The 16,609-nt window shown below is 42.0% G+C and overlaps 1 long non-coding RNA gene across 1 annotated transcript; it reads left to right on the forward strand.

Annotated features, from left to right (window-relative positions):
- Positions 1-7,797: 7,797 nt before the first annotated feature.
- On the forward strand, positions 7,798-10,903 carry LOC148127826 (uncharacterized). Its single transcript, XR_015740266.1, has 2 exons — positions 7,798-8,006; positions 9,213-10,903. It is a non-coding gene; the product is annotated as an uncharacterized LOC148127826 (long non-coding RNA).
- The last annotated feature ends 5,706 nt before the right edge of the window (positions 10,904-16,609 follow it).

The following is a 16,609-nucleotide window of genomic DNA, read 5'->3' on the forward strand; positions in this document are numbered from 1 at the left end:
ATCAAATAGTAAAACCATTAAAAAAAAAACCCTACCCAACCCCTCATGACAGCAACAATCCCATCAGAAACCCAGGATCAGTTAATGCTCCTCTTTGGGTTCTTTATCTTCTACAATTTCCTCGCCATTGATTCCAGTAAAATATGTAGCTCCATGTATACCATAAATATTCCCCACCTGAGGTCAGACCAGTTCCTCCCCCTTTGAAGGAAGAGATTTAAAAACTCCCATTTATATTTGCACGATGTTCATTCACAAATTGTGGTGCTTAAAGGTTATACAGAAACATAACCATCTTCACTAGGCAGAACCTACAAAAGATAAATATCTCTAAAGTTTTCACTTTAAGAAAACTGCTCTATGCTAAAGTTAAAACATTTGATACAGTCAAATGGAAGATTTGTTCGAAGTGAAATGAGGGAAGTTTTCTATATTGTATATTGCAAGTTAATACTTGGATCAGGGCTGTCAAACTCGCAGCCCGATGTTTCATGTGCTGGCCACGCCCAGGCCCTGTTTAGCAAAGGAGAAAAAAGTCCCGATGCATCATGTGATGCAGCCATGATGACATGAGTTTGATGCCCCTGTCTTAGATCAAAGTCATTGTTCTATACTTCTGTTCAAGTCATAGTGAACAGGTAATTGGACTGAGATGTTGGACCAGGCAAAAATAATCTCTCTCACCTGCAATTGGGGTTGGGCAAGAACCATCTGAATCATTTTGCAGCTGTTTCCAGACTCTCTGAATCCAGGAGATAACTTGTCCCCTTCATCCCTGACTCCAGAGAACAAATCAGGAACGAATGGAAATCAACTCTGTCATAATCTGGAATAGAGAAAATATCAATGATTAGGTGGTTTATTTTTGTATTTGTTTTCTACCTGACAAGTACTTGAGATAGCTTTCATGAAGATTGCATGTCCTTCTTTAAAAGATTTGTATGGCTATCCATCTATCTCTGTGCAGCTTAGGTTATATAATGCAATGATAATCAGAACAGGATGAAATTTGAGGAAAAAATAGACTACGGTGTGATGAAGAAGCATGCTGCAGGGAGTTTCAGCTGATATGATCTTTGGACCAAAGAAATTGCTTGCTTAGATTTCTGCAGCAGTTCTAATAATCCTTTGACAGCACAATTTGCCTCCTAGTTTCTCCACTTATCCTTAGTTTCTTCAACAATACTACTTAACAGAATAACATACATTCCACTGATAAATATGGAGGCATGAGTGGGGATATTGCTTATAAAGGAACAGATATGCATAACTATGTTACATACAATTTTGTATTTCAAAAATAATGGAAGCTGACTGAGGCATATTTTACCGAAGGAGGAACTGGAGGAAAAAGTTAATAAAGACAGCGACACCTTTGAATTGACCTAAATTCCTGGACAAACCACAGAGGGTTTTTTGGGTAACCATACAGAAATAGTGGTCATTGACTTTTTCTAAAAGAAGGTTCTTCTTGTTATTTTTAACTCCCTAGCATAGTCTAAATTCTTTAGGTTTTTTTTAATGGTTTCATATCCAAATATTAGCAAGGTTGGGCTCTGCTTAATAAAGGATGACTGAGTAACAATTAGTACAATTAAAATACTATTTTCAAACAAAATCTGATACATATGTTGTAAACAGGAGGCAAGAAGAAGAGGAATAGTAAAAAAATGGATAAATTAACTAAAGAAGGATCTCACAACAATGGGTTAAGTGAGAATGTGAATCTGGATGAACAGAAGGTAAACCTTCGTTATTTGCAGGAAAAAAAGGCCATCATACAGAGAAATCTATTAGCATGTTAACATACTAACTTATTAAGAAAAATGTTCAAGCAATAGTGAGGCGTTATAGTAGTGACAGAGTATAAATAGATGCAATTCTTTCTGTTCCATAGAATGCCTGCCTGCCTGCCTCTGCCTGCCTCTCTCTCTCTCTCTCTCTATCTATCTATCTATCTATCTATCTATCTATCTATCTATCTATCTATCTATCTATCATCCTCATTCTATCCAACCATGGCATTAGGCCTTTCTAATTAACAATACTCTGAGTTGAGCTGAGAGTGGAACTTGAACTCATGGTCTACTGCTTTCTGTCCTAATGCCTCAACCGCTAGACCAGGCGTTTTCAAACTTGGCAACTTTAAGACTTGTGGACTTCAAAAGTTTTGAGACCTCTGCACTAGACCAAACTGGCTCTCTTTAGTTAGCAGCAGAGTTTCTTTGTTAGTACTTTAGTTCTCTGTCCTAATGACTGGGTGGGCATGTGATTGGATGGGTGTGGCCAACTTGATTGGTCTCACCCTTAGGAAATTTCTCCTTAGTCCAACTCACCATAAAATAGTACTGTTCCATTATTTAGAATAGAGTAGAATAACAGAGTTGGAAAGAACCTTGGAGGTCTTCTAGTCTAACCCCCTGCTTAGGCAGGAAACTACAGCATAATTGCCCTATTTCGGACAAATGGTTGTCCAATCTCTTCTTAAAAACTTCCAGTGTTGGAGCATTTACAACTTCTGGAGGCAAGTCATTCCAATGATTAATTGTTCTGTCAAGAAATTTGAGGGGCTCCTACAAAAATGAGGGAATCAATCTATTTTCCAAAGCACCAAAAGGCACAGCAAGAAACAGTGGATGGAAACTAACCAAAGAGAGAAGCAACCTAGAACTAAGGGGAAATTTCCTAAGGGTGAGACCAATCAACCAGTGGAATAGCTTGTCTTCAGAAGTTGTGGGTGCTCCATCACTAGAGGCTTTTAAAAAGAGCATGGGAAGTACACCCCCAAAGGACAGTGCCAGGAACCACTAAAACAATGCAGAAAACTTAAAACAGCCATCCCTTTAAAAAAACCAAAGTCAACTCCAAAGCAACCGCAGCAGAAGCTAAGAGCAGCCGCTCATGCTAATTGAAAGCCTGGGCATGCTGCCAAAAAGCCATTAACCCTTTCAACTCTATTATTCTATGTTCTAAATTGAGTGCTACACTGCAGAATCAAAACAGCTGGCTGGACCACACGTGCATTAAATTCACGGTTTGTATGATCAAGCTGCATCATTGTCCTCTCCTGTACCTTTTCCCCCAGAAAGAAACAAGAAGTAGCCAACATTGCAGCAGCTACAAAAGGTCTTGGGGAACTCTAGCTGATCAGCTGATCACAGAAGTGTTACTTAATACTCTTTATAATGAAAATGTTTGTAATCTTGTCCTTCTTCCTGAAGGGAAGAGGTTAATCCCATCCCTCGATGGGTGATTGATGGGTTTTCCTGCCTTAATCCTGTCAGTTTCTGTTGTTTATTTACTTGACTCAGCATGTATCAGCTGCATTCCAGCTGCAACTGTTAAGTGGTTCTTGGCTGTATGCCGGAAGCTATTAACTGAAGGGAGAGAGAGTTGCAACCTGTCTCTTGCACTTTATTTTTACCCGGTTCTCCGAACTGCGTAAGTAATTAACTAATGGTTCAGGCAAACTGGTGAGAACCGGCTGAATCCCACCACTGTCACTCACATATGAATGCCTTATTCTAAGGTATCAAACAGGATTATTTGTAATTGGGAGAAGGAAAGGAAAATGCTTTGACAAACACTGACATGCCTGCACATTTACTTTAAAAAATAAAAAAAAATCCTGCCAGATCAATTTTTTTTTTTTCATATGAGCTACAGAGGGTTGAGTCATGCTAACTTCATAGCATTCTTGGGGTGGTTCTGCCTGAAGGAAGTGGAACTCTGGATATTTAACTTACTAACTAGAACAGTAAGGCTGTCATGCCCTACGGACACCAGTGGAACTTACTCCCAAGTAAAACTCAAGGTAATAGAAAGTAGAGATTTAGCCTGCACTTTGAAGGAGTTTTTTAGATATATTGTGTAGCCCAGTTCTATTGGTGTCATTTGATTGATACCAAAAAGAAATATGCTTCTTTATTTTTAAGACTTTGTAAATAAGGGAAGACAGGTCCAAACAGCTGTCTTCATGCATAGCAAATACAATCTGCCAAAATATTCTATGCAGTCATTCAAAATATCTGGATCACCTCTCTAATACATCTGCTGCACTGAGATCAAAGCATGGTTGCAACCCTCCATGCCTTGTAATGAAATTCCACTGAGCTCAGTATGACTGCCTGCATCTTAATAGACATGGTTAGGGTAAAGAAAATCTAGTTTTGAGAATCAGCAAATCATTTTTAATAAAATAAACCAGTCTACATGTATGGGTCAAAAAGAACCCAGCAGAGATAGCTTTCCTTATGTAGTATTTATCTTTCTCTTTGCACCTTACTTATGAAATATTATAGCAATAGCACTTAGACTTAAATACCACTTTACAGTGCTTTACAGCCCTGGCTAAGTGGTTTACAGAGTCAGCCTATTGCCCCCAACAATTTGGGGACCTCATTTTACCCACCTCAGAAGGATGGAAGGCTGAGTCAACCTTGTGCCTGGTGGGGTGGGGAGAGAATGAACTGCCAAATTGCAGGCAGCTGACAGTCAGCAGAAGTAGCCTGCAGTACTGCACTCTAACCACTGCGCCACTGAGGCTCATACTGCATGCATCTTTCAGACCTTAGAATGACCACTTACTGGGGTTTGACCTAGATTCTCCCCAAGTTTAAGCCCCTTGCGTCCAATCAGCTGAGCAGTGCAGAGGGGGCTTTGGGTACAGTGGGAGAGAGAGAGACATCCCTTGCCCTATGTTCCATTCCCTATTTTACAATGCAGGGGGCATTTCTCTCCCCATGCAATATACAGCCTTCCTCCCACATGGCTGTCAGCTATTAGGCCCACCACTTCATTTAAACCTGGGTTTAACATTCTCCTGGAAGAACACTAAACCCAGGTTCAACAGTCCTCTAAAAATGGACGGGAGGAGGGCCTGTGCTGTGCAATGCCTGTCAGCTTTAAGCAAACTACTTATTTAACCTGTATTTTGTGTTTTCAGGGTAGTGGGCCAAGAAAAAGAGATACCGTTATCTTATTAAAGATAAGCCTAGAAAAAGAGTGAATGGAAAGATTTTATTGTCCTCCCCCTGCCAAAAAAACACAAAACCTGGAAATGTCTAATAGATTTTCAGATCGATATACAAGAGAGTGTTCCTTTGTAAAATAATGTTTTGACGGACATGTCCAGACTTAGGTCAATTTGAATCCAATAGTCCAAATCTAAGACAAATGAAGAAGAAAATTTTGGGGTCAGAGAGGAGTGTGCTAGTTTTGGTATAGCTATGCCAATGAACTAAGCCAGTCTTTTCCTGCCTGCTGGTTCCACTATGGAAAGTGTAGTCTAACACAGGGGTCGCCAACCGTTTGGACCTCAGGGACCACCAAACTCATAATTTTTAATCCCGAGGACCAGAGACCCTGGGGAAATCCCCAAAAAACTCTGCAGGAAAATTCCCTACCCGTTTTCCTACCGATCGATCATTCTTTATTTGGGATTGCAGGATACTGTCTCCAGCTCCATTCTCGGGGGGAGAGGGAAAGAGAGACTTTTGGCTTCATGAAAGAAAAGCAGCAGAAGCAGCAGAAGTCTTTCTTTCTCTCCTCCAAGCTCTGCCAGAAATGAATCTTTGTGAGATTTGTTGCGCCGGCACAGGCTCTGGAGCAGGATGCCTTGCAGGGTCCCAAAGACTCATTTCTGGCAGAGTTTGGGGGAGAGAAAGAAAGACTTTTGCTGCTTTCCTTGTGTGCAGCCAAAAGCAGAAGAAGAAAGAAGCAGAAAGAAGCAGCCTGGTGCCAGGCCAGATGCATGGGGTGAGTAGGGCAAGTTCCCCCCCCCCCACTGCCCTTTCCCCCCTCCCCTCACCACCTCGTGTTGTTCGCAATGCAAGCAACGCAAACCTTGTGTTCCCACAGCCATGTGGGTGGCGCAGCCTGGATTAGTTAGTTAGTTTACTTTATTGTCATTGCACCTCGAACAACGAAATCAAACACCATCTTCAGTGCACATCATGACCATGAAAATAAACACAAACATACATCCTTCATACTCCACATTAATTGCTTGGAGGGTGCTTTGGGGGTGACATTTCTCTGAGGGTGCGGGATTTGATCACATGGTCACAGCTGACAACCTGTTTTTATTATTATTATTATTATCATTCCTCTGGATGCCCAATTTCTTGGTTAAATCTGTTTAGTAGCAGAGCTAAGAGAAGGAAAAGTTTTGTCCCATAATATGCTATGGAGCTAAGTCTTGTTTTATAAATCGCAGGGAATATTTTATCAAGCAGACATAACAACCAGCCTTAGTTCCGGGATTAGCTTTGCTTGTCATAATGAGAGTTTTGTCTAAATAAAAATAAACCTGAATGTTTATGTAGATTTCATCACCACCGTTCTTGTAGATACCTGCATTTAAGCCTACAAACTCTCATAAACTTTGTGTTTATATAGAGCGGTCTGACCTCTTGCCACAGGGAAGACATTCTTCCTTGATATTGCATTATCAGGGTGGTTCATTATACCTGGGGATTCTACCACACCTTTCCCATGGGCTGAGTTTTGCCATCCAAGTTCCTCCCACATGAGATGATTTCAGTGATGCAACCTCATGCTCAGAAATTCAGCTCAATGCTAATAGAGGCAAACTCTATTAATTAGCCAAGAAGCTGTCTTTGAAACTTGTACTCCTGGTTTCTCATAAAAATGAAGGGAACAGTAGTGAGTAGGGCTCCATTATGAGCTGCAGTAGGGCTGCAGTTAGGTAACTAACCAGCCATAATAAGGTACAAATATAATACCACCTAGCACTTAGACTTGTATACTCCTTCATAGTGCTTTCCAGTCCTCTCTAAGTGACTTACAGAGTCAGCCAATTGCCCCCAACAATCTGGGTCATCATTTTACCCACCTCGGAAGGATGGAAGGCTGTGTTAACCTTGAGCATCTTAATAGACTTGGTTACGATAAAGAAAATCTAGTTTTGAGAATCAGCAAATCATTTTTAATAAAATAAACTTGTCTACAAGTATGGATCAAAAAGAACTCAGCAGAGATAACTTTCTTTATGTAGTATTTATCTTTATCTTTGCATCTTACTTATGAAATGTTATAGCAATAACACTTACACTTAAATACCACTTTACAGTGCTTTACAGCCCCTCTCTAAGTGTTTTACAGAGTCGACATATTGCCCCCAACAATTTTGGGGCCTCATTTTATCCACCTCAGAAGAATGGAAGACTGAGTCAACCTTGAGCCTGGTGAGATTCGATCTGCCAAATTGCAGGCAGCCAGCAGTCAGCAGAAGTAGCCTGCAGTACCGCACTCTAACCACAGCCCTACTGCAGCTCATAATGGAGCCCTACTCACTACTGTTCCCATCATTTTTATGTTTATATTTCATCAGAGTTAATGACCACTCTCTACCTAGTAGAACCTGGAACAACCTATCAGTAGAACTTGATATTCTCATCTGTATCCACCAGGAAGCAGGTTTTTTGAAATAAATGTCTGAGGAATCCTTGGTGCTTTCTGAGCTTGGTTGTTTTCTTGCAGATGTTTGATTACCCCAGTCTCTATAACATCATCAGCGCTAGCTGATGATCAGGTAACTAGATACCTAGTTTCAGCAATGAAGTATCTATAACAGTGTTGGTGAACCTTTTTGGCAACGAGCGGGGGGAGTGCGGGAAACTGGAAGAGCAATTCCCCTGGTATTCCAGTTTCTGGCGTGCATGCGTGCGCAAAGACTAGCTGGATGGCGCACATGTGTGTGCCAGAAACCAGAAGCTGAGTTTCCTGGCACACACATGCGTCCCAGGGAGCTGCTCTTCCGGTTTCTGGTGTTCTCGCATGCGCATGCTGGAACCCAGAAGACCAACAAGTGACTGTTGGCGTGCCCAGAGAAATGGCTCTGCAGGCCACTTCCGGCATGCGGGCCATAAGTTCGCCATGACAGATCTATAAGAAAACAATCAAACTCGGAGAGCACCAAGGACCCCACAGTTCAATCCTGAGCTACAAATATTCTTCTTAAAAAAATATTGGCAGTGGCCAAGGTGACGTATCCCTTCTTTCTCCTTTCCACAGAAAATAATTGGTGTTAGTATTGGCTTTTGACCAGAGATGAATTTACTTGTTCATCAGGCTGACAGAAAAGGGGAAAGGACAGCAGTTTTCGATTTGCATAGAAAAATGCTTGCTCATTTTCCACTTCACTTCTAGGTTCACTTTGCTTGCCTGCCTTCCTTCCTCACTTTCAGAAGGAAATCAAATGTTTCAGTAAAGTTATATAGGGCTGGTAGTCAGCAGATTTTGAGTACTGCGTCTTTTGTATCTTATAGAATAGTGGGTTTTTTTCTTATGTTTTTCCCTTTCTCAAAATGTCTCTTAACATGTCTTGGCCCTTGGTCTAAGAAGAGGACTACAGGTAAGTCCTTGATGTAGAACAACAATTGAATACAAAATTTCTGTTGCTAAATGAAACATTTGTTCATGGGGAGTTTTGCCCTATTTTATGATTTTTTCCTCGCCACCGTTGCAGTGAATCACTGCAGTTGTTAAATTAGTAACATGGTTGTTAAGTGAATTGGCATCCCCTCTGGCATAGCTTGTCAAAAGGTCACAAAATGGGATCACATCACCCCAGGACACTGCAACTGTCATAAATGTGTGCTAGTTGTCAAGCACTTGAATTTTGATTGCATGACCATGAGGATGCTGCAACGATTTTAACGGCCGTGTGAAAAACAGTCATAAGTCACTTTTTTTAGTACCATTGCAACTTTGAACAGTCACCAAATGAACTGTTGTAAGACAAGGACTTCCTGTATAATCCTGGTCCAATTTTTCTGAGGCCAGATTGTTGGACAGTCCTTTTCTTTATAAACCAGGAGTTTCCAACCTTGGCCACTTTAAGACTTGTGGACTTCAACTCCCAGAATTCCTCAGCCAGCTTTGCTTTGGAGAATTCTGGGAGTTGAAGTCCACAACTCTTAAAGTGGTCAAGGTTGGAGACCCCTGTTATAAACCAAAATGGCTTCCATCACTAGTCTGGTCATTTAAGACTAAGGGGTGAGAATGAGGAAGAGGAAAGATGGCAAAAAAAAAAAAGATACCAAAAATCAAATATGCATATTAAGGTAACAGCTGGCTGAAAAAGAAATGCATATCATATGGAAAGTACTCCCACCATTGTATATAGTATTTATTTATATATCGTCATGATTTACAAGATGCCTTGCTCTTTTTTTTTTCTCCACCAGTGCTCCTATGGAGGGAACTGAGCTCTCACCAAGGCAGCGAGTGCCTCCCTGCCGGGCCCTCTGCTCATCCCCCCAGGGCTGCACCAGAGCCATGCGGGCTGGGCAGAGCTGGGAAAGTGAGCTGCAGGTGCGCGCCTGCCTGCCAAGTGAAAGAGTCGGGCTGACCCGAGCTTGACTTCCTTCCCAAGTCCCTCCAGCCCAAACCCAAAGGGGCCACCGGGAGAGGCTGCCCGAGGCAGTGATAGCACCCACCCACCCATGAACAGGGAGGCGAGGTGACGGCAGTGCTGCTTCCCTGGCCGGCAGGTCCAGCGGAGACAGCCCAAAGCCGTCCATCCTTTCCACCCCTCGCCCAGCCTGTCCCCGTCCCCATGCATCTCCAAATGTGCTGGCAGCTCCAAACGCTGCAACAGCACAGGCATTGGGCAGAGGCGCTGAGTCGGCGGGGCTCAGCTCGGAGGACAATGCAGCACAGGCCGTTGCCTTGCTTCCCTGTCCATGGCTGGGTGGGTGCTATCACTGCCTCGGGCAGCCTCTCCCGGTGGCCCCTTTGGGATTGCATTGACATCGCCAGCTCACCCGGCAGCGAATGGTAGAGCTGAACGCATGATTCAATTTACAAAAAAAACCTCTGCACAAAATGGAACATGGCAACATCCACGAGAAGATCACCAGGATGCTTCTTCTACAACATATTACACCAAATACCACCACCAACAAGAGCCCAGCAGAGCTATTAATGGGCAGAAGACTCAGGTCACCTCTAGACCACCTGCACCCTGCTTACACGCCAGAAAAATCCCTTGGTTCCAGCAGCAAGCACCACGCCTTCAAGGTAGGAGACACTGTATTTGCCAAAAATTTTACAGGGGACCCACTTTGGATCCCTGCAAAAATCACCCAAGTCACAGGCCCCCGCTCCTACCGGCTCGAGATCACTGATGGGAGGTCGTGGAAACGTCATATCGACCAGCTAAGATCCAGGCTGGCCGCTTCCCCCCTCATAGACTCCAACCAAGAAATCAGAGGGGGGGGGGGAAACCTCAAGTTCAGAAAATGAACAAACATCTGTACAAGTAGAACACCCCCCACAGACATTAAACAAAAACCAACAATACTTACCAGCCAGAAGGGGGTCGTCGCAGATGGGCACTTTGCCTGGAAGCAGCAGCTGGACAAGCTCCACCAGCCCAGAGAGCCCAGGTGGGAGCAGCAGAGCAAACGACTCAACCAACCCGGAATCACCAGGTGGGAGTCGCCACCAGAGGACCAGCTCACCCTTCCAGGCAGTTCCATCTTGCAGCTTGAGAGCGATGCAGAGCCCGTCCAAACCTGATTGTGAACAGAGACACTGTGAACTGCGCAAGTCTAGTAGGCAGGTACGAAGACCCACCTACTTGCGTGATTACGTTACCACGCCCCTTGGATGGAACCAAGAGGGGAGGGGTATTCCATACTAGCAGGCTTGTAGGCCTGCATTCCTATTGGTCCGGAAAAGCTGGGCCGTGATTGGACAGAACTAAGCGTTCTGATTGGTTCTTATTCGGCTGCCGCAATTGGGTAAAACCAAGCGCGGCAAGCTCAAATGCATGTCATAGGCTGCCTAGCCACAGCCAGCTCTATAAAGGAGCTGCCTTGGCTGGGAGTCTTGTCTCAGTATCTGGTTTCCTAATAAAGAGCTGTTGTCACTATTTCGAGTCTTGTCTCTTCTTGGGACCCACCGCCCAGACTTAACAGATTCCATGCACCAAGCCAACAATCCTGTTCTTGTTTGCATGGTTGCTAAAGCATGGGAAGATAATTTTCCTATTCTCCTGCCTCAGAATCCAGCTTGGAATGCTATCTTCAAGATCTACTAAGGGGATGGACTGAATTGAGAGCTGATGATTGTTACCATAACATAAACAGAACGTATAATTAGGGTTGTAGATTCTTTCAAAGCAACCTATCCCATTGAAACTGGGACTACACCTCCGATCTGTTCATCAGCCTTGCTGGTGAAAAACTCTTAAGAGTGATGGTTCCATCAGGAAAGAAGTAGGTGGAGGAAGAAGAGAGTTTTCAAGCATATTCAACTGCTTGGAGAGGAAGAAAAAACAGGTGCTAAAATTGCAAGCCAAGGAAGAAGTTTGTTTTGACGTTCTTATTCCACAGAAGGCTAGGCTCTTTATGTTGTTATTTATAACCTTGCATGAACAGAAATTGAAGGGGGGAAAAACAGAAAGGGCAGAAACAGAGCCCCAGGTACTTTTATGGTCCAAAGAGCACGCTGTGGTTTCTGTCAACAAATGGACTTGAGGAAGGGCCTTAACAAGCAAGGCCTTGTTGCCAGAGGACACCAATAAGGGAACCAAATATATCTTGAGTGATTAACAGTGCAATCCCCTGCAAGCCACCCAACCACCAGGTTATTCCTATCATGTATCTATGTCGAGCATGGGGAGCATATGTCTCTTGATTGCTTTTCAGTCCCTCCAACACTGATTGCTGAAAGCTGTTGGTGTGGTTTCCTGCTATTTGGGGCAGGAAACACATGAAAAGTGTGCCTCTTGTTGGTCACAAAAAGGGATACCCTCTCCTCCCCAACTCCATCAGAACATAAACAGGAAATCCTGACCTCAGCCAGGTGTGATGCATTCCACCCACTTTCCTCTTACTCCATCCACTGCAGTTTTGCTTTCCTCCCTTGTGCTAAGGCTGCTTACGAAAGTTGCTGATTCAAGTCTAAAAATGCAGCCTAAAAAACTTTCCTTGACTAAAGTAAGGGGCTGGGGGGTGGGTGGGAAGCAAGACACTTTTTTTTGCCAGACATTTCCACGTGTGGACTATGCTTCTAATAAAGTCCTCCTTCTCTTCCTTCTCCACCCTGCCTGGGCTATTGAAATCAATAACATCCTAAATTTGGATAGATTCCTGTGTTTTATTTTCATCTGCATTCGTGACATTTTACATTTCAAATGGGTCCTGCCTGATTAACGAGGGTTGTATGGTTTTGGGGTAAGCTCTGATCCCAAAATGCAGGGATGATAATTTTCAGGCATAGATTCCATCCAACTAAATAGAGTCAAATGTCCCAGTTTTACCATCTGGTACTTGGCAAGAAGCTTCTGAAGACAATCAGGGAATTGGAAAAGAAAAGAAGTGACAAATCTGAAGTTCAGCCCTAGAACCATGGCTAAATACACAGGGTTTTAAATCCAGACATTTACGTGCGGATTCACCTATTTGTCTCTACCATTTTACTCATTTTTGTTGGGAAGCGGGGCAGCGGCGGCAGGGGGGGAATCTAGGTTTTGTTCTGTTAATGCAATTTTTATGAAGCTATTACCAAATGAAATTCTTGTGTGTTCCTTATTATGATGAATGGGATTCATTTAAGTTGGGATAGCAGCTCTCCTACTGCAATGGCTTGCAGATGATTGGAGTTCAGCATTCCCAGGATTCCAAATTGTGAGTAAAAGGGATTATTTCTTTGCTTTATGAAGGAAATGGGGGGTGCAGGGGAAGGTCCTTGATATGTCTATCCTCCCATTGCTTCCCCTGTGTCCAGGGCTTCATGAGATCTAAAGCCAGTATTAGCCATCGATACGTAACAGCCATATTCTATTCTAAGGACTGTGGTCTTGCTAAAACATAGTTTAGCCTGGGCGAAGCTCTTTTTTAAAAAAATTGTACTGAAGATGTTTTTCAGGCATATGCCCTATGCCAGCCAAATAGATCCAAATGTACCAGTCTACTGTGTTGTACCTGCCAAGGAGAAGATTGATATTGATTTGTAAAATTAATTTGTCTTCCGGGATGTCTGGCTGTAATAGATGGAGACGAATTGTCACCTGGAAATGTGGTCTGTCATTAGCTATGGTCCGTTGCACACCATCTAGGAGCTTTGTCTTGATTCAGTACAAATCATCATGGAAAAAACCCCATGGCTTTCAGACCCTGTTTATTGGTTTCTGGAGATATCTGGCTGGCCACATTTGGAGATTCAGTTATGTTGAAAGGCTCGTGTAACCAACCAGCCAATGCAAATACTCAGTATTAAGGCTACAAAGTTTAGAATTTAAAAATCCAAACAATCTCTGCATTGGAGTTTTCAGGGGGAATACTGGAGTTCTGCCAATAACTTCATGGGATTCTGTAAGAAACTGAGGAGAAATGCCGCTGTTTTGCTATCATTAGGTCAGGATGCCTAGTGGTTTTTTTTTAAATGAAGAAATTCCAGGGCTGGATAACTCTCTGCTCAAAGAGATGCAGAAATATCTAACCCTTTGATGCCCGTCCAGTGGGTTGTTTAGGTTTGTTCAGTTCAGATCTGTTAGCTCTACTCTGCAGAAATTCACAAAAATATTGAATCAATTTGAGAAATGGCTGGATTGGTTTGATTCATTTCCAGGTCAAATTGGATTAATTCAGGTACCCTTTGTGAGATACATATGTGGTTTCATGTTCCACTGAGTCTGAACTGGATTAAATCCATTTGGGAGATTTGGTCTGATTGGTTGTCTCAAACCAATGCAGCTGTTTTCCAGATCAGTGCTATTGTTTCAATGAAACGGGACCTGTTTTCTTTATTCCTATGGACCAGATGCTGATGGGGAAATAATATAACAGAGAAACAATATCTAGCTTCAAGTATAGGTTATTGCAGCTTCCTTAGTATAGGAATATTCATAAAGGACTAGCTTCCTTCTCCAATTATGGATTCTCATCCCATAATTGATATGGCTCGAGTAAAACTAACCATTGTCTCAGCAAACATTCCTGATCTCACAATGATGTGACTCTGTTGTCTTTACAAGTTGGATCTTTATGAGCATAGGTGACACGATAGCATAGCACACTGATTTTTCTTCAGCTATGACAATTTGGCTGTGCGTGTCAGATACTCAGTAGACAATATGCAGGAAGTATATTGAGAAATCCCTTTGCATATCAAAGAATGACAACGCAACTTGGGAGCAGAATTTCTCATGGGAAACAGTATGAGAATGTTTCCTGTTTCATAGTTATCATGTTTGTTACTTTCTGAATGTCCTTTTTTATTTCTCTCTCTCATGGATAATGGAATGATGAGCAATGAGTTGACGGTCATTCTTTTATCACAGGATGCAGCTACTGCCTAAAGGCATCTGGATTTCCTTTTGTAAACAAAAAGATGAAGATGAAAGTCAAAATAATAATTATTTTTTCTCTCCATATGTTCTCATCCTTAGAAATCCCAGAACATGTCATAATCTTAGCAGATGTCTTCTCTGTGATAGGTTTGCCGGGTGTTGTATCAAATTCTCTCAGCATCTCGTTCTAGCATGCAGATTTTCTGGGAGCTAATCCTCTCTCTCTAGTAGGACACAAATGGGCTTATTTTATATTTAGCAATATAAAATAGGAAATAAAAGAGCTTGATCTTCACTAAGCAGAAAGTACATGGTTGGATTTAAGGGTTGTTTTTTTTTAAAAAAATTAATTATTATGGCTGTCAACTTATATGCAATTCCATTTATAATAGGCTGAACTTTCTGGAGGAATTTGGAAGGCACAAATGAACAGCATTTTGAATTTTAAAAGCATGTTATGATCACTTCGATAAGTGGCCGCAACATGGAATTGATCATGCCTTTTACGGGAGATAAACTGATAAAGAAAGTGGTGAGGTTGCTACCACCTCCCCTTTTTAGTTCTCCAGATGTTCTTTTCCATCTTAGCTTATATTTGTCTTCTTTTTTCTTCCTTAGCTGGTGTGGACAATTCCAAAGCAAAGTAAGCACCAGGCTGTCGCTACTCATTATTTTTATTTTCTTTGAATGAAAAATAAAGACTTATATGGATCCCGGAGGACTTCTTTAGAAATAAAGTTGATGTTGGAAACTGGCAGAGGGCTCTGCAGTGCATCACTCCCACTTTTAATATACACACTCACAATGGGGAGGGGTAAGAGTTCAATGAGCCTTGTGGCCATTAAGAGAAGTCTTCACAGTTGCCACGTTGACTAGCCGTATCTTAGCATGTGTGAAATGACTTGTGAATCTAGCTATCCTTTGTAGCTTCTCTATATAGTAATTCATTTTGATCATCCCCTTTTCTTTTGTCCTTTAAGTTGGGCCTGGTTAAACAATGCATGTGACCTAACATGAGACATAGGCCATGAGTGTGGATGAGAGTCATACTTATTTTACAGCAGAACTGGTTTCTTTCAACAAGTTAAGAGTCTCCGGTTTAGTCCATGCACACAAATATAATAATGGAAGAAGGTTCTCTGTTTTTGAAGATCTGGTAGAATGGGAAATTTTAAAACTCTAGATGACAATGCCTTATCAAAAGTTAGGAAAAACTCAGTAGCCTGCGCTTTCTTATATATTCTAACAGTCTACATATTCTTGGGAATACTTCTGCTAGAAGCATTGACAGCTTCTTACAAGTCTCTCAATGCACATCCTTTATAGCAAAACATGTTAGAAATCATGTTCCTCATTGAAATCAATCTTTCTTTCTTTCTTTCTTTCTTTCTTTCTTTCTTTCTTTCTTTCTTTCTTTCTTTCTTTCTTTCTTTCTCTATGGTTTGCACTGGAAACCCTTTCATTACATAAAATAGCAGCTGGGAAGTAGGTGGCGGCAAAACTGTTCAAGCAAAATAGCCTCTTTCCACCAGTGTTGTTTCTTTATATTTATATCTAATTGATTGCATAAATGTCATTATTAATGACGTCCATGGTGGATTTCTAAAATGTCAGTTTTTAAATACTTTCTCACACACAAATACATGCACAGTCGCTGATTTTTAGTTTCCTTTTCAGCAATCCATCAGCTGTGGAAGCTATAAGCCAAAACCAGAAAGAAAAATCAGAGTTTAGGAACCATGTTACCTCCCAGCAAATCTCTACATTGGCATCACCATTCAACTGGACTACTGTAGCAACCTCTGCACAGAACTGTTTCTAGAAGTGGCTCAGAAGCTGCAGATAATGTAAAATAAGGCAGTTGATGGAGCAGTCCCACCCAGGATAGATTAATACCAATTTTCAAAATTGCTGCACTCATTATCAGCAGGGTTCCTGGCTCAATTCAAAGTGGCGGTCATTACCTTTCAAACTCAGCAATAGGATGCATCAAGCAACATCTTGCCAGAATAGAGTCTACTAACATACTTTTATTGTAAGTTTACAATAACTGAATCTTGCAAATCTGAAAGCACACCTTCCCTCCCTTATCTTCACTTTCGGAGACATTGTCTCCATTCTTATTCCTTTTGCAGGATGAGATCTCTTTTCTCTGACCATTGTCTAGCCTGAGGCTGTCACTTAGATTATTCTCACAGCCCATTAAATTGGAGGCCTTATCAGGGGGAACCTCTTGAGTTATATTGAGTTTCCCATTGCTGAAGGTTACAGTAAGTCTTTTAG

This window comes from Pseudonaja textilis, chromosome 1, assembly GCF_049901715.1.
Source record: "Pseudonaja textilis isolate UNSWEBS1 chromosome 1, rPseTex1.2, whole genome shotgun sequence".
Taxonomy (NCBI): domain Eukaryota; kingdom Metazoa; phylum Chordata; class Lepidosauria; order Squamata; family Elapidae; genus Pseudonaja; species Pseudonaja textilis.